General features: G+C 39.2%; 1 protein-coding gene and 1 long non-coding RNA gene across 4 annotated transcripts in view; one reads left to right on the forward strand and one right to left on the reverse strand.

The window, feature by feature from the left end:
* The window catches only part of B4GALNT1 (beta-1,4-N-acetyl-galactosaminyltransferase 1), an 83,150-nt gene extending 72,158 nt beyond the window's left edge, over nucleotides 1-10,992 (reverse strand). The window contains exon 1 of one of the 3 annotated variants that reach the window (XM_034419193.3): nucleotides 10,639-10,992. The gene's annotated coding sequence lies outside the window, so the exon portion shown is untranslated. Of the gene's footprint in view, nucleotides 1-9,644; nucleotides 9,964-10,638 lie in introns of those variants that run through there. The other 2 variants (XM_034419191.3, XM_060688983.2) reach the window with 2 other exon arrangements.
* On the forward strand, nucleotides 10,494-13,907 carry LOC132711036 (uncharacterized). The gene is made up of 2 exons (XR_009621804.2): nucleotides 10,494-10,969; nucleotides 11,862-13,907. It is a non-coding gene; the product is annotated as an uncharacterized LOC132711036 (long non-coding RNA).
* Nucleotides 13,908-14,299: the final 392 nt, after the last annotated feature.

A 14,299-nucleotide genomic window follows, 5' to 3' on the forward strand; every position in this document is an offset into this window, starting at 1 on the left:
CCTTAATAACACTCATTCCCAAAAGTAATATTGAAAAACAGAAGATCCAAAATTATAGGCCAATCTCGCTGTTAAATGCTGACTATAAGATGTTTATGGCTATTATAGCAGAAAGAATTAAAATTATATTAAACGAAATTATTAATTCGGACCAAAATGAATTTTTGCCCAACCGACAAAAATTACAAAAATGTACAATCTTTTATTAAGATATAGAATGGAAGAAGAAACAGTAAAAGAAACGATGATTAGTTGGGCAAAAAATCTCGGACATAATATAGAATTTAAAAAGTGGGACAAATTATGGGAAAGAAATTATAAATTTACAATGGCAGTACCTTATAAAGAAAATTTGTACAAAATGTTCTATAAATAGCATTTGGCACCAGGAAGATTGGCCAAAATGTTTTCAAATTTATCACCCAAATGTTGAAGATGTGGCCAAAAATTAGGAACATACTACCATATGTGGTGGATGTGCCCTAAAATTAAAAAAAAAATTGGTATAAAATTAAGAGCTGGTTGGAGGAAATCACATTACAACAGATAGAATTCAAACTGGAGCTCTTCCTATTAGGAATAATAGATCCAAAAATAGAGAAATCTTCACAATACCTAATACTTAACATACTAACAGCAGCAAGGATTACCATTGCACAAGGGTGGAAACAAAATAATATACCACCAGAGGAAATAGTGATTAGGAAAATTTTACAATGTGCAGAAATGGATAAAATGACAATTGAAATAAAGGAAAGAGAAGATTCAGACTATTATAGAGTGTGGAACAAATTCTACAAATGGATAAAAAAAAGAAAACTAAATAAGAATTGGGAAATGTAAGTTAATATTGCTGAAATAAAGAATTATATGTTACTAATTATTGTTAACCTTATAGTATTGATTGTGTAAATAAATATAATGTAAATGTATGTATTCAATAGAATTGAACAAAAATAGGCAATATGCATGTCGATACAGAAGGCTGTAAAAATAGCATATAATGTATTGTTATGTTTGTCATGTTTTTTACTCTGTTTTTGTCCTTGTTCTTTTTTTTTCCTGTTTTTAAAAGTAAAAAGCTTAATAAAAACTATTTTTTTTAAAAAAGGAAAACTACAAGGACAAAACAGTTCCTAACAGAAAGAAAGAAGAACCCACCACGACTGTGGAACATATTAGATCCTGTAGAAGAAAATATTGTATGCAACCATTGAGCAACTACCTTTCTCATTTCAGGGAGGGAATAACTGAAAGAGAAATGTATGGTAACTAGCAAAGAAGAAGTTTCTGGATATCCCTCATTATTTAGTGGGCATTGCAACGAAGAACAGCTAGGCTAGTAAAGTAAAAGTAAAGTTTTTTTTATGCTGTTTCAACATACTCTTGATAGAGAATTGTGCAAATATGCCTTCTCTTCTCCCTCAAAGAAAGAGGTGAAAGTATCCTCCTTCTGGCTAGAAGCCTGGAGAGAAGTAGTTTTCAAAATAGGGGAAAGGTCTGAAAAGATCTCAGGAAACAAAGTGTTAACAGAGAAGGCAAATGCTTAGGGAGGAAATGGCAGTGGGAACAAAGGCTGGCTAGGGATCAAAGGGGCACAAGTGTGCACATCATGTTTCTCAAAACTCCTTGAAATACATCTCTTGCCAGACCTACACCTGATCTCACCTCCAAGAAGATGGATGGCAAGGTGTTACACATTTTACACCTTTTGAAGCCCTGGTGAGAAACTGCTAGCGCTGGAGAACTTTTATTGCTTTCATTCCAATACCTGCGTTCATTCTACATTTATTTAGCAATGACTTGAGGCCGTTTCCTCAACTGGGTAGGCACATGATGAAGATTACAGCACATGACTGAGGAGAAAAATGGGGGCAATCCGGGTACGATGGAGGCTTAGGCTCTGCCCAGCAGCTCATTTCCCCTCCCCATTATTTATTTTATTTATTAAATTTCTATACATCCATCTCACCTAAGTGACCTTCACACTGCTATTAGAAGAACAGATGCTGAGTTCAAGCCAGGGTACCCTTGTTCTTGAACTTTGCTAAGACCAAAGAGGACAGTCCAACAGGTAATTCTTCTGAAGAACACAAGAAGAGATGCCAGCAACATCATCTGAGCTCAAACAACAGTGTCAGGGGCTAACTGGGAATAGGTTCCAGGTAGTATTGATGCTCTCTCTCCTTTTCAGCACTAATACAGAAGCAGCTTGGCAAACCCAAGGAAAAAACAAGTGAATGGAAAACAAGAGAAGGTGTAATCAGTCCCAGAGGCCTTGAGCCAGAAAGACAAAGTGTGCCTCTCAGAATCCTCAGGCGCAACAAGGACAAACCACCAAGAACAACGTTGGAATGTAATGCTGGTTTAATCTTGTCCATCACGAAAACGCTGCAGTCGTAACGATGTAAAATTGGCGCTCCATGCATACGGCATGTAGCACTTAAATCCATCCCGCGCCCGCCAGCTTTGAGGCGGAGCCCGGAACAACGCCCCGCCAGTGGCGAATCAGCAGGCTGGAAACGGGTGGGGCGGTGGTAGGAGCCAGCTGCTGCATGTCAGAAACTTCCCGAGCAAAAGCTACCCGACCCTGTGAAACCCTAGCCCCGACGCTTCCACCCCCCCCACCGAAGCGCCTCTGTGCATCCCCCCCGTGTAAATGTGCGCGTGTCCCGGCCGAAACTAGGAAGCGTGTTGGAGGGGCGGGCGCAGCCCCATGCTATCCCACGCCCGTGTTGCCGCGCGGGCGAGCGGAGCCAGGTGAGTTGTCGAGCGGTTCGGCGCCCAGCGGGAGGATAGGGCTCGACAGTGCCTGGTTAGTCAGTCACTGTAAGCCATATGCATTCCATACATACCTATTCACAATGGAAACTTAAGCAATCAACCGATTGGGAAATATCTCAAGTCTTAGTTTATCGATTCGACCGGAAGCATTGCGGTGAGACAGTCGGGAAATAGCGGGCTCTGATGAGCCCCACAAAATCCCGGGCTGACGAACCGCTGCAGAGGGGTCTTTGGACCGGATCTGTCCTGTAGGGACAGGGAAGAAAGAGAGGCACCTTGGAAGACCAAGAGAAACAGGCAAGTTCCTCGGAGGTCAGAGGAATTTCTCTCTGACTCTGCAGCGGGGGGGGCGGCGGCGGCCATTACAATGGCCAGTAAGCTGGGGCAACTGGACCAAGCACTGTGCAGGAGCAGAGAATTGAGCAGAATATTGATGCCGGGTGAGTGACATCTAACATAGGCAGAAAGAAAAAAAAAGAGGATTTTCAAAATAATTGTAAATGTCCTGGCGCTATAACAGCGTCTAATAGGCATAGGAAAGGACGGAAGAGAATTAAGGCAGAAGTTATAAAGTGATAAAACCCAATCAGAAAATTGTTTTTTTGGATTTAAGTATTTGGAGAACTTTTTTTAAAAAAATGAGAAGAATTAAGAACCCGAAAAGATCCTTCTTTAATTTGGGAACTTTAAAGGGAAGAAGGTTAAATAATGAAGAAAAACCTGTAATACAGTGGTTCTCAACCTTCCTAATACCATAGCCCTTTAATACAGTTCCTCATATTGTGGTGACCCCCAACCATAAAATTATTCCTAAAACCATTGAAAATATGTGTTTTCCGATGGTCTTAGGCGACCCCTGTGAAAGGGTCGTTCGACCCCGAAAGGGGTCCCGACCCACAGGTTGAGAACCACTGCTGTAATAGAAAGGACCGGTTAATGACTCTAAATTGAAACTAAATTGGAATGTAATGTAGAATTTGGACTATGCAAATCTGGACTGAATTTTAAATTTATTTAGTGCATATAAAGGTGAAAAAGAAGAAGAAAAATTAAATAAGTAAAAACTGTTTAAAGTGGACTACAAACAAAATGGATACTTTTTAAGCTTGTTGATTGTAATAGTGGATTGTAGAGAGCCATCTTCAAGAGAAAGAAATTATTACAATACTGAATCTTTGTTTTGGAAAAAAAACTTGGGACTTTGAAAGGTATAACAGCATGTGAGAATTTTTAAGGAGACTTCGTTTGTTCACAAGTGTTTTGGCTTTGAGGAAAAAAAAGAAGATGATAACATAATTTCAATTGGAATAGTATCAACCTAGAAAGAACAGAATGGTGCAGGAACTTAAGGAAATGATGAAAACGATGTACTTATCATTGAAAATAGAAACAAGGGAAATGATCACAATGTTGCATGGAAAATTGAAACTTGATCAAAAAATTGACTTAGGATACATTCAAGATGACAAAGAAATAACTAATGAGAAGCAAGAAAAAGAGACTGACAATAAAGAAGACAAAGACAAGGAGATTGATTATGGAAAATTAAATGATTATGTGGGTAGTAATAATAAAAAGGAGAACTTTAAAAATTACATTGGGATTAACAATGGAAGAAATAGAAAAAGAGTAAAGAAGCAAAGAAAGAAAAGAGGGTGGAATAGAAAGAATATAAAAAACTTAAATGATTATACTGGGATTATCAGTGAGAACATAAGAAAAAGGGAAAAGGGATGGGAAAAATGGGAAAGATACAGCAAAATGGAAGAGTTTATGGTCTTAAAAAACAAAATGATTATACTGGGATTAACAGCGGAAAGATAAGAAAAAGGGAAAAGAGTTCAGGATTTTAAAATACAAAAGAAAAGAAGAGGAAAGAAAAAGAAAAAAAATATAAAGATAGAAAAGGAGAAAGAAATGGAAGAGGAATATGCGGTAAATGAAATGAATATTAGAGAAAAGATGAAATTGTATTTTTAAAGAAGTGATTTTAAACTATAGGCTGTATGATGAATGTAATAATTGGAATATTTTTAATTAATGAAGGGGACTGTAATAACTGGAATATTCTTAATTACATATTTGGAATTTAACTAAATAAGAAAAGAAAGCCGAAATGATATTGGATTATGAATTAATTAGATATAATTAACTGGTTTTTATAAAAATGTTGAAGTGTATTATTTGGAACAGTTGATAAAGAAAAAAATATTTGAGATTGGAACAAGAGATTCTAAGAAAATAATTAGAAATTGTATTATGTTGTATGAGTTTAAATTTAGGAGTAAGGGAGTAAGATTGATAATTGATTTTTTATTGAATATGTTTAACTAATTAGTGAAATTATGATAAATGGATTACTTTTAAAATAAGAGATAAGAATATACACAATTGATGAAGTAATAGAATGGTAATAATGAATTATTTAAGTTAATATGAAGAAATGACAAAATGTAGGGATGTTTAAGAATTGAAAATAAGACCCAGAAATAAGAAGTTTAATATATGAAATGGTAGTAGTTGGAATATTTGGGTTAAGATATATATTTAATTGGTTTCTATTAATATATTGAATTGTATTATTTGGAATAATGGTAAAAGAATCATTGGTGATTAGAATAAGAGAATTTAAGGAAATAATTGGGGATTGTACTATGTTATGTGAATTTAAATTTAGGGGTTCAAATTTTAAGGAGGGAAAAGAAAAATTGAACTATAATAGGATGAGAAGTTAAGATGAAAGGTAATATTGGTTTCTTAAAATTAGAGAAAATAAATGCTATGAGAAAAATTGAACATATAAAATTGTGTTAAAGATGAACAAAAATCTGTACAAATTTAAGACCAGGCCAATATTCTGTTCATTGTATGTTTCATTGTATGTTTGTTTGTGTATTTTAAAAAAAAAAAAACTTTACAAAAAAAAAGTCTGAGTTTATCTGTTACTACATCCCTCTAGCAAAATCTACAGCAGATGTCCTCTGGTGAAAGATTTCACTTTTAAACTCTACCTTGTGGCAGCATCTCCATCTTCAATCAATCAATCAGAACAGAGCTGGAAGGGATCTTGGATGTTTTCTAGTCCAACCCCCTGCTCAGGCAGGAGACCCTGTTTCAGACAGGTGGCTGTCCAGTCTCTTCTTAAAAACCTCCAGGGATGAAGCTCCCACAACTTCTGAAGGCAAGCTGTTCCACTGCTTAATTGTCCTTGCTGTTAGGAAGTTTCTCCTTAATTCCAGGTTGCTTCTCTCCTTGATAAGTTTCCATCCATTGTTTCTTGTTTTGCCTTCAGATGCTTTGGAAAATAAGTTGACCCTTCTGTTCTTTATGACAGCCCTTCAAATACTGGACTTCTGCTATCATGTCACCCCTATTCCTTTTTTCTTCCAAGCTTGGCCTCAACAATTAATTGTGCCTGTGACTACAGTTTCAATGTCCCATACTCTTACTGGATACGGTAATTGTTTTGCTGCTCTATATTGGTACTTGATCCTATGCTTTGCCTTGTTATCTTGTTTATTCATCGTTGATTTTTTTCTTGCCCCATTTAACTCAAACTTTAAAGTTTATCTGCACATTTTTTTTTCCTGTGCTATGGTATTTATTCTTATTTTACATGGGACAAAGTCCATGCGATGGTTTGCAAGTAAATATTTGTTAATGGAAGCCAATTACAGTCTGTACATTTAGGATATAAAAGAACATTTCTGGTTCCATGCAAAAGAAGTCTAAAACCTGTCCTGTAACACATTGCACCAAGCCATGGTTTATTAGCTATTCCGTCTATGCTGAGTACACCAAGGTCTTCCTAATTGTACATTTGTTACAGCCACTGTTAAGATAATACACTATAAAGAGATCTTTATCATGAAGACTTCTATTTGGAATAAATTTAATACAAAGCCAAATCTGATACATAATTAATGTTAAGCCTTTTGGGGAAGGCATTCTGCTCAGATCTCTTGCTTTTAAACAAATGGGTTACAAAAGTTAAAAATAACATTTTTTTCTTTATCCACTTGTTCAAAATAAAATCACCTTAGATTTCCAGAAGGTAATAATTCTTAAACGCTCAGAGGATATTTTTGCATAAATAAACTGAGATTTATACTTTATAAAATCAACTCAGTAACCCCGCTATCAAGCAAATTGGTGGAACTAATCCATTTTACCAAAACAAAAAACAAAACAAAACAAAAAAAACACAATGCATTTTAAAAGGATTCTGGCCATTGAATTAATAAGTTGTTGATCAATCATTATGTGGACTTATTTTTATCTTCTTTTAAGTAGTTAAAATCTACATTGGCTTATACTTCTTTTTAAGAATATTTTAAAGAAGATTGCTTGCTTCCCCTCATTATTCCTATGAAAATACAGAACTTGACCATAAATGGCTATGCCTATGGTTTCCTAGATTAACAGTAGAATTAACCCTGAAATACGCAAATTTATATCTTTTTATATAATTAGTCAAAATACTGTGTCATGTTTCTTGTTCTATGTTTTGTAAAAGATTTTTAAGATCTGAAGAAAAACCAAAGAATGGAACTAGATTGTATTTATTGTAAATATAATATTTTAGTAAGTAGCATTATTATTATTAATTAGAAACAAATACATCTGTTTTGGGGAAAGGGAAAGTCATACTGTAGTATATAAACCCATGCATACACAGATACTATAGTCCTCGACTTACAACCACCATTGAGCCCAAAGTTTATGTTGCTAAGTGAGAAGTTTATTAAGTAAGTTTTGCCCCATTTCATGACTTTTCTTGCCACAATTGTTAAGTGAATCACTGCAGTTGTTAAGTTAGTAACACGGCTGTTAAGTGAATCTGGCCTCCCCATTGACTTTACTTGTCAGAAAGTTGCAAAAGGGGATCACATGACCCTGGGAGACTACAACCGTCACAAATGTGAGACAGTTGTCAACCATCTGAATTTTGATCACGTGACCATGGGGATGCTGCAATGGTCGTAAGTGTGAAAAACAATCATGAGTCACTTTTTTTCAGTGCCATTGTAACTTTGAATGGTCACTAAATGAACTGTTGTAAGACAAGGATTACCTGTACAAAAATACAAATAGAGCATTGTGTTGTAGGTGCCATTCTTACAAAGGCTTTAATGGATGGCAACAGACCTGTGTGTGTCTTTAACCATTAATTCAGATTTTATTTATCATTAATTCTGGTTCAGTTGGTGCATACGTCTGAAAAAAAATTATCTGTATTTTAGTCCTTCAAATGTAGAATATTTTTATGCTCTTCAAGCGTCTGTGAAACTTTAAGGCTAAAAGACACCGTTCTTTAAGCTTAATCCTTTACTCAGAAAAAAGCTTAGTTTAAATGAAGGAATGAGAGAGAAAATTGCTAGTGTTTGTCTGTCTCTCCACTGTTGCAAGAATGGCAATTTACTTGCCTAAAACTCACAAGTAATCAGGTAATCTCCTATGAGTTAAACTCATAGGACACTCAGGGCACAACAATAATTGTCTCTCTTCTAGAAACTCAAGCAGCATTCTGGAATTAGTAGTAGTGGAGTCAAAGTTAAGGCTTGGGTAGAAAATATATTTTATTACTAACACAAGACACGCTTAGTAGAAAGTTAATCGGCTATTGCAGAATCTAGCAATCCATGCTGGGGTTCAAATCTTGTCTCTCTTTCTTCCATTTTTACATAATAATGAAATCCTTGCTGTTTTTGGGTGTGGGTTTTTTAAAACCTAGATATGGAGGGGAGTTGCATCCTGTTTTGAACATGATCTGGTCTAGTTTCCAGCCTTGGCAGTTTCAGTTCTCCTTTTTTCACAGGCACATCCCGTTTTCCAGAGAACGGGTTTTTTTTTCAACTTCCCCATTTAGCTTACAAATCATGGCTTTCTCCACTGGTCTCCTATTCAAATACCAAGCAGGTCTGTCTCTACCGAGGTGCTGTCATTTTGCCATTAAATAAGTTTCATGTGCCATGGAACAAGAATGACTGGTTACATTATACGCAACTCTGCTTTACAAACACTGTCAAAAAGCTTCCTTGCTTACAAAAATCTGCCCTAAATACCAAACATTAGATTAGAAATGGGGGAATACCCACTGTCACTATTCAGTGACAGTCACAGCCATCATGGAAACCTAAACCATCTGTCCAAATACCTTCCTTTTCATCAGCAAAAGCTGCAACCCAGAATTAAAAATCAGGCAGAGTGCCAGAGCACTTTGAGGAATTAAAATAGTTAAAATGCAACAATAACTATCAGCAGCCATCTCTTGCTCATAAAGTGAAATCCTTTAGCACAGAGTTCATTTAAGATGTCCAAAAAGTGGGCAGGCACACTGGGACTACAAAATGCCAAGGTAAAGAGACAAATTAACCAAGTATATAGGGGACCCAGCTTCAAATCTCTGCCCTCCCAAGCTTGTCAGGATCACAATAAAATTAGTACATGCCACAGATATCTAAATAAACTTCAAGCCTGGTGCCATGTTACTAAGCCTTATTTTCATGAGAAAACGAAAATGAATTGGAGGGAGGATCAACACTTTTTTTTAAAAAAAAAAAATCTTACTATCAGTGAGCAATCACGTGCCTTGGCAGCTCGGAAGCAATTCAAGAGACTCCCATCTCAAAGGTGCTTTTTTCAAGAGGCAACTGGACTTTCTGGAAACCAAGAAAGTCCAGTTGCCTCTTGAAAAAAGCACCTTTGGGACAACCATGACCTGAATGATTGAAGAATCCCCACAGACAAGAGACTCCTGTGCTCAAGTGAACTGACTAAAGCACCGTTTCCCACCCAGGAGAAGCAACCCTCAGATCCGTTTGCACCACTTAAAAGATATACCGGCTGGTCTCACTCACCTCACAAGATATCTTAAGGAAATCACAACAGATTTAAGGAAAGATCACATGCTCCCAGAAAGGCAGTATTAAAAAAAAAAAAAAAAATCAGACAGGGTGCCAATCTTGCATCCTGCCTCTCAGCCCTTTCTTCCGCTTAATCAAACCAGTCTCACCTCTCTAAGTCTCTGCCCCTACAACGGATCTCTAGGGCCGCCTCCCCCTTTGCGGGCGAGGGCCGCTGCTGGATCTACATCTGGAAACACCTCCGATCCAAGCCTGGAAAGGATCCCTTGGCGAAGATTGGCTACGATCTTCCCCAGGCGGGCCCCATTTCTTCTACACCCCTCCCCCCCCCTTTCCTTGAGCACCTGTGTCGGCGCCTCTGGAACGCTTAATTCCGTTAACAATCTATATTGTATCTATATGTTTTATCTTATGGCTGTTCACCGCCCTGAGTCCTTCGGGAGTAGGGCGGTATACAAATTTAATAAATAAATAAATAATAAATAAATAAACAACAGGACGATGTTGGAGGGAAGAGGGAAAGGCGCAGCTTGGAAAAAAAGGATCCCCCCCACCCCCACCCCCATCCCCTTTGCAGCGGCAGGCCGAAAAGATTACCTCATCGCTTTCCCATCAGTGAAAAGGAAGAAAAGACCTCCTGTAAACCTCCCACCCTCTTTGTGTGTGTGTAACAAGCAAACAAAGAACCCAAAATCTGCCCAAATCGCTCCATTTATAGAGAAGATTCCGGATGGGGGGGGGGGAAAGGAGGCCCGCGATCGCCCCCTCCCACACTTAATTGGGGACAGAGGCCCCGCCCTCTTTCGAGGTCCGCACCAAAAGCCTAAAAACCTCCCTACCCCTCCCTTCTCTGAAGCCATGCCCGGTCCACGCAGCGCATTCGGCCGCCTCCATCCCAGCCTTCCCGCCCTCCCGGCTCGGCTCAGCTCTTAACCCAAGCCTTTGCGGGGAGTCTCTCAGCCCTGGGGTGGGGGGTGGACGATGGTACCTTGCTCCCCTTTTTTTTTTTTTTCCTTTTTTCTTTTTTCAGCGCTGCAGCATCGTTCTTCTTGGCGATCTCCCCTGTGCCATTTTGGTTTCTTATATTTTGATTGCGATTCTTCCCATCCGGTCTCAGTGGCCCGGGGGCGTTCCAGCTCTCTCTGCTTTTGGGCTGCCGGGCACGAACGATCTCCTAAAAGCAGTTCTTTATAGGAAAACAAAAGCGACCGCGTTAAAAGCCGGCGGAGCAACGAAGGTCGTGCGCGGGAAGCCTCCTTTTAGCTTTGCTGCTGGACCGAATACAGAAGAGAGGGAAACGGTGCGCGAGGCCCCTACTGGTGAGAGCTGGTACTTGAAGCTTTTCAACAATCCTGCAGTGAGTTTAAAACACCCTGGTGGATTCAAAGTCCCCTAGGTTTCTCCCTCCCCCACTCCCCACTTCGGCCAAAAGGCAGGCAGGACGCCCCCTGGCCCAAAATGTAAAACCTGTTAAACTGCAGTAATTAAAAATACTGTTTTTTTTAAAGAAATGATAAGGGGTTGTAAAGGACAAAGTGCTGTAAAAACAAACAATTCCCTCAACACTGTCAAACTATTTACTAAGTCTGCTCTACTATTAATCTTCTTATCATTCCCACCACCCGTCTTCTGTATGACTATATGACTGTAATTTTGTTGCTTGTATCCTTACGCTTTATATTGATATTGTTTCCAGATTGCTTATTTGTACCCTATGATTATCATTAAGTGTTGTACCTTATGATTCTTGATGAATGTATTCCTTGTGTGTCCAATCACACTTGGCCAATAAAAAATTATACTGTTTACATCCCTTAAAAGCGGTCAATGACTGAGTAGGTTGCTTCCTGGAAGATATGTTGTTTTAATAAAAATGCATTATGGAACTGGCAGTTTCCCAGTCTTCCCCAAACAATATTCTTCTGTGTGTCCAAGCCTGAGTGGATTGCATCATACCCAAAAACTATTTTCCTTTGCCAAGCTGTGCTTGAATAAAAGTGCAAAGAAACAATTCCAACAACATCTGGGATATTTGTATTATTAACCGGGCATTCAACACTTGCCTTTGGAAATTTACAGTGTAGACTTTGAGCTTTCTAATGGAATTGCAGCACAATTAATATACAAGCTTGACGCTTCCAGTTTGGCACTGAAGAAACTATTGGCATGTACACCGTTGGAATATAAACCCTTCCATTTCCCACTATCCAGTCAGAGCTGAAGAAGCTTCTTGGATGAGAAGTGAAACATCTTCAAAAGAAAAAACAAGAAAGTCCAGTTGCTCCCTGAAAAAGCATCTTTGGAACAACCATGGGACCTGGATGACTGAGAATCTCTACAGACTTTTAGCTATACAATTTGGGATGAACAGCCTTTGAATGGTGTTGGAGTAGGAATGGATTTCCAGAGAAAAAACTGCAGACTACAGGAACCAGGAGCACTACTCAGGTGACCCTGAGGACACAGATAAACCTCCAAGTGCTTCAAGGACCCCCTAAAACAGGCATCCTCAAACTACGGGCCGGATACAGCCCACCAATGCAAAGTATCCAGCCCACAGAGTGGTGGGATTCAGCCCCACCTCTCACCCCACTGTTGGCCTTATCTTCCAGTGATCATCCACTCCAGCTGCACTTTTGGTTAGTTATTTTACCAGTTGAGCTGCACTGCTGATCACATGCTGCTGTCGAAGATAAGGCCGAAGGGTGGGGGGGAGGGCCAGCTGACTGAGGGGTAATCTCGCCAGTGCAGCCATGTAATCAGGGTGGAGTGAGTAGGGGAAGGGTTGTTGCTGCCTTGAAAAACAACTGCCAGCATGTCAAGTAGCTTTAAAAGTCTTTAAAATGCTTTAAAAACACTTTTATAACAGCCTTTCAGGGTATTTTTCACTGCCACGTGATCCAGGGCAGGTGGGTTGAGTAGGGGAGGGGCTGCTTTTAACGTAGCCCTTTAAAAGTGGGTGGGTGGGGGACATGTCTCCTAGCTTTTTCAAAATCAGCTGAAGTTGGCTAACACTAATTCAAATGCAACTTCAGTATAATGCTTGAAGGACAATACACCCACTGCTTTGATTCTTGCCATATATAAAGTACATCCACCAAATTGGTTGCTGAACAATTCTGGTAGGTATTCATGGGTGTGTATACACATGCACAAGTGTGGCAAAAAGCAAATCAGTTTGTGAATTCTCCTATCTTAAAAGACCTTTAGCCCTGTAATCCCAAATAATTCAAAAAAGGAGGCTGGTCTCCTATCCCTTCCCTGGCTGTCTCTCCTGCTGGCAGGCACTCACAGGTCATCTGAAATATATGATCAGGAGTTATTTTGAATGAAATACTGTTTGTTTTATTCTTTTTTTTAATGGCTTATTTTAAGGAGCCTGAAGCTGCTGTTGTAATGAAGTTAGGCAAGTGGCAAGAAAGTTTGCACTCTTTTTCTCTTTTGTGTGTGTGTGTGTGTGTGTGTGTGTGTGTGTGTGTGTCAAGTAAATAGATTCCTTGGGTTGAGCAAGTACACCAAGGACAAAGGCAAAATGGACTGCTAAATTGGCCATGCCCACCCAGTCACATGACCACCTAGCCACACCCACTCAGCCGGTCTGGCCCCCCAACAATCTGAGGGACTGAGGAATTGGCCCCCTGTTAAAAAGTTTGAGGACCCCTGCTCTAAAAGGATGCAAATTACCAGCTGTCTGCAAGGAATATAAATCCTTCCATTCCCCACTATCCTGTCAGAGCTGAAAAAGCTTCTTGGATGAGAAGTGAAATGTCTTCAAAGAAAAACCAGAAAGTCCAGTTGCCCCCTGAAAAAGCACCTTTGGGACAACCATGACCTGGATGACTGAGAATCTCTACAGGCTGTTGGGATATACGGTGTACAGTGCTTGTGTTGGAACAACCAACAGCATCAATGAAAATTCTAAAAAATGCCCTGTCTCCAGGGCTGCAAACTGTCAAACTATCTAGCTCAGGGGTATCAAACTCAAGGCCCGTGGGCCGGATCCAGCCTGCGGGGTGCTTAGATCCCGCCCGTGGGGCTAGCCTGGAAATTGCAAAGGACTGGCCTGTGGTGACTCTACTAGCCAAAATGGGGCATATCCCCCTGTGCTCCATTTTGGCTGCCAGGATGGTGGAAGAGGCCATCCAGGCCCAAAATGGGGTGCAGGGGGCATTGCGTGCCTCCCCCCCCACACACCCTGTTTTGGCTGCCAGAGTGCTGCAGAAAAATAGTTGGGCAAGAAAATAGTTAGGAACACAGGCAGCAATCAGAAGAAAAAGAATTGATCAGGAAAGCATTTTTTTCAAAAAAAGGAGGTGGTCAAAAAGAGCTGAGTCCAAATATAAGGTGCAGGGGGACACTGTTGTGAATTTAATAAGACAAACACAACTTTTAGATTAATCAGAGACAGATTTTATATATTGCACAATAGGTTCAAGGCTCTGTAGATGAAGCGTTGAACAAAGACAGGAATTAGGTACAATGGTTTTATACCCTTCTAGACAAAGGATTCTTTGAAGTCAGCAGTTCATATGGTCATATACATTTATCATTTTTAATTGACATTACAGAGTTTCTTTGCAAAACAGTCATAATTCTTTTTGTAGATTACTGAAGCATATCTTTTATCTTTTGTTGAAACAACAAAGTGG

Source organism: Pantherophis guttatus, chromosome 2 (genome assembly GCF_059756535.1).
Source record: "Pantherophis guttatus breed Tessera chromosome 2, ASM5975653v1, whole genome shotgun sequence".
Taxonomy (NCBI): domain Eukaryota; kingdom Metazoa; phylum Chordata; class Lepidosauria; order Squamata; family Colubridae; genus Pantherophis; species Pantherophis guttatus.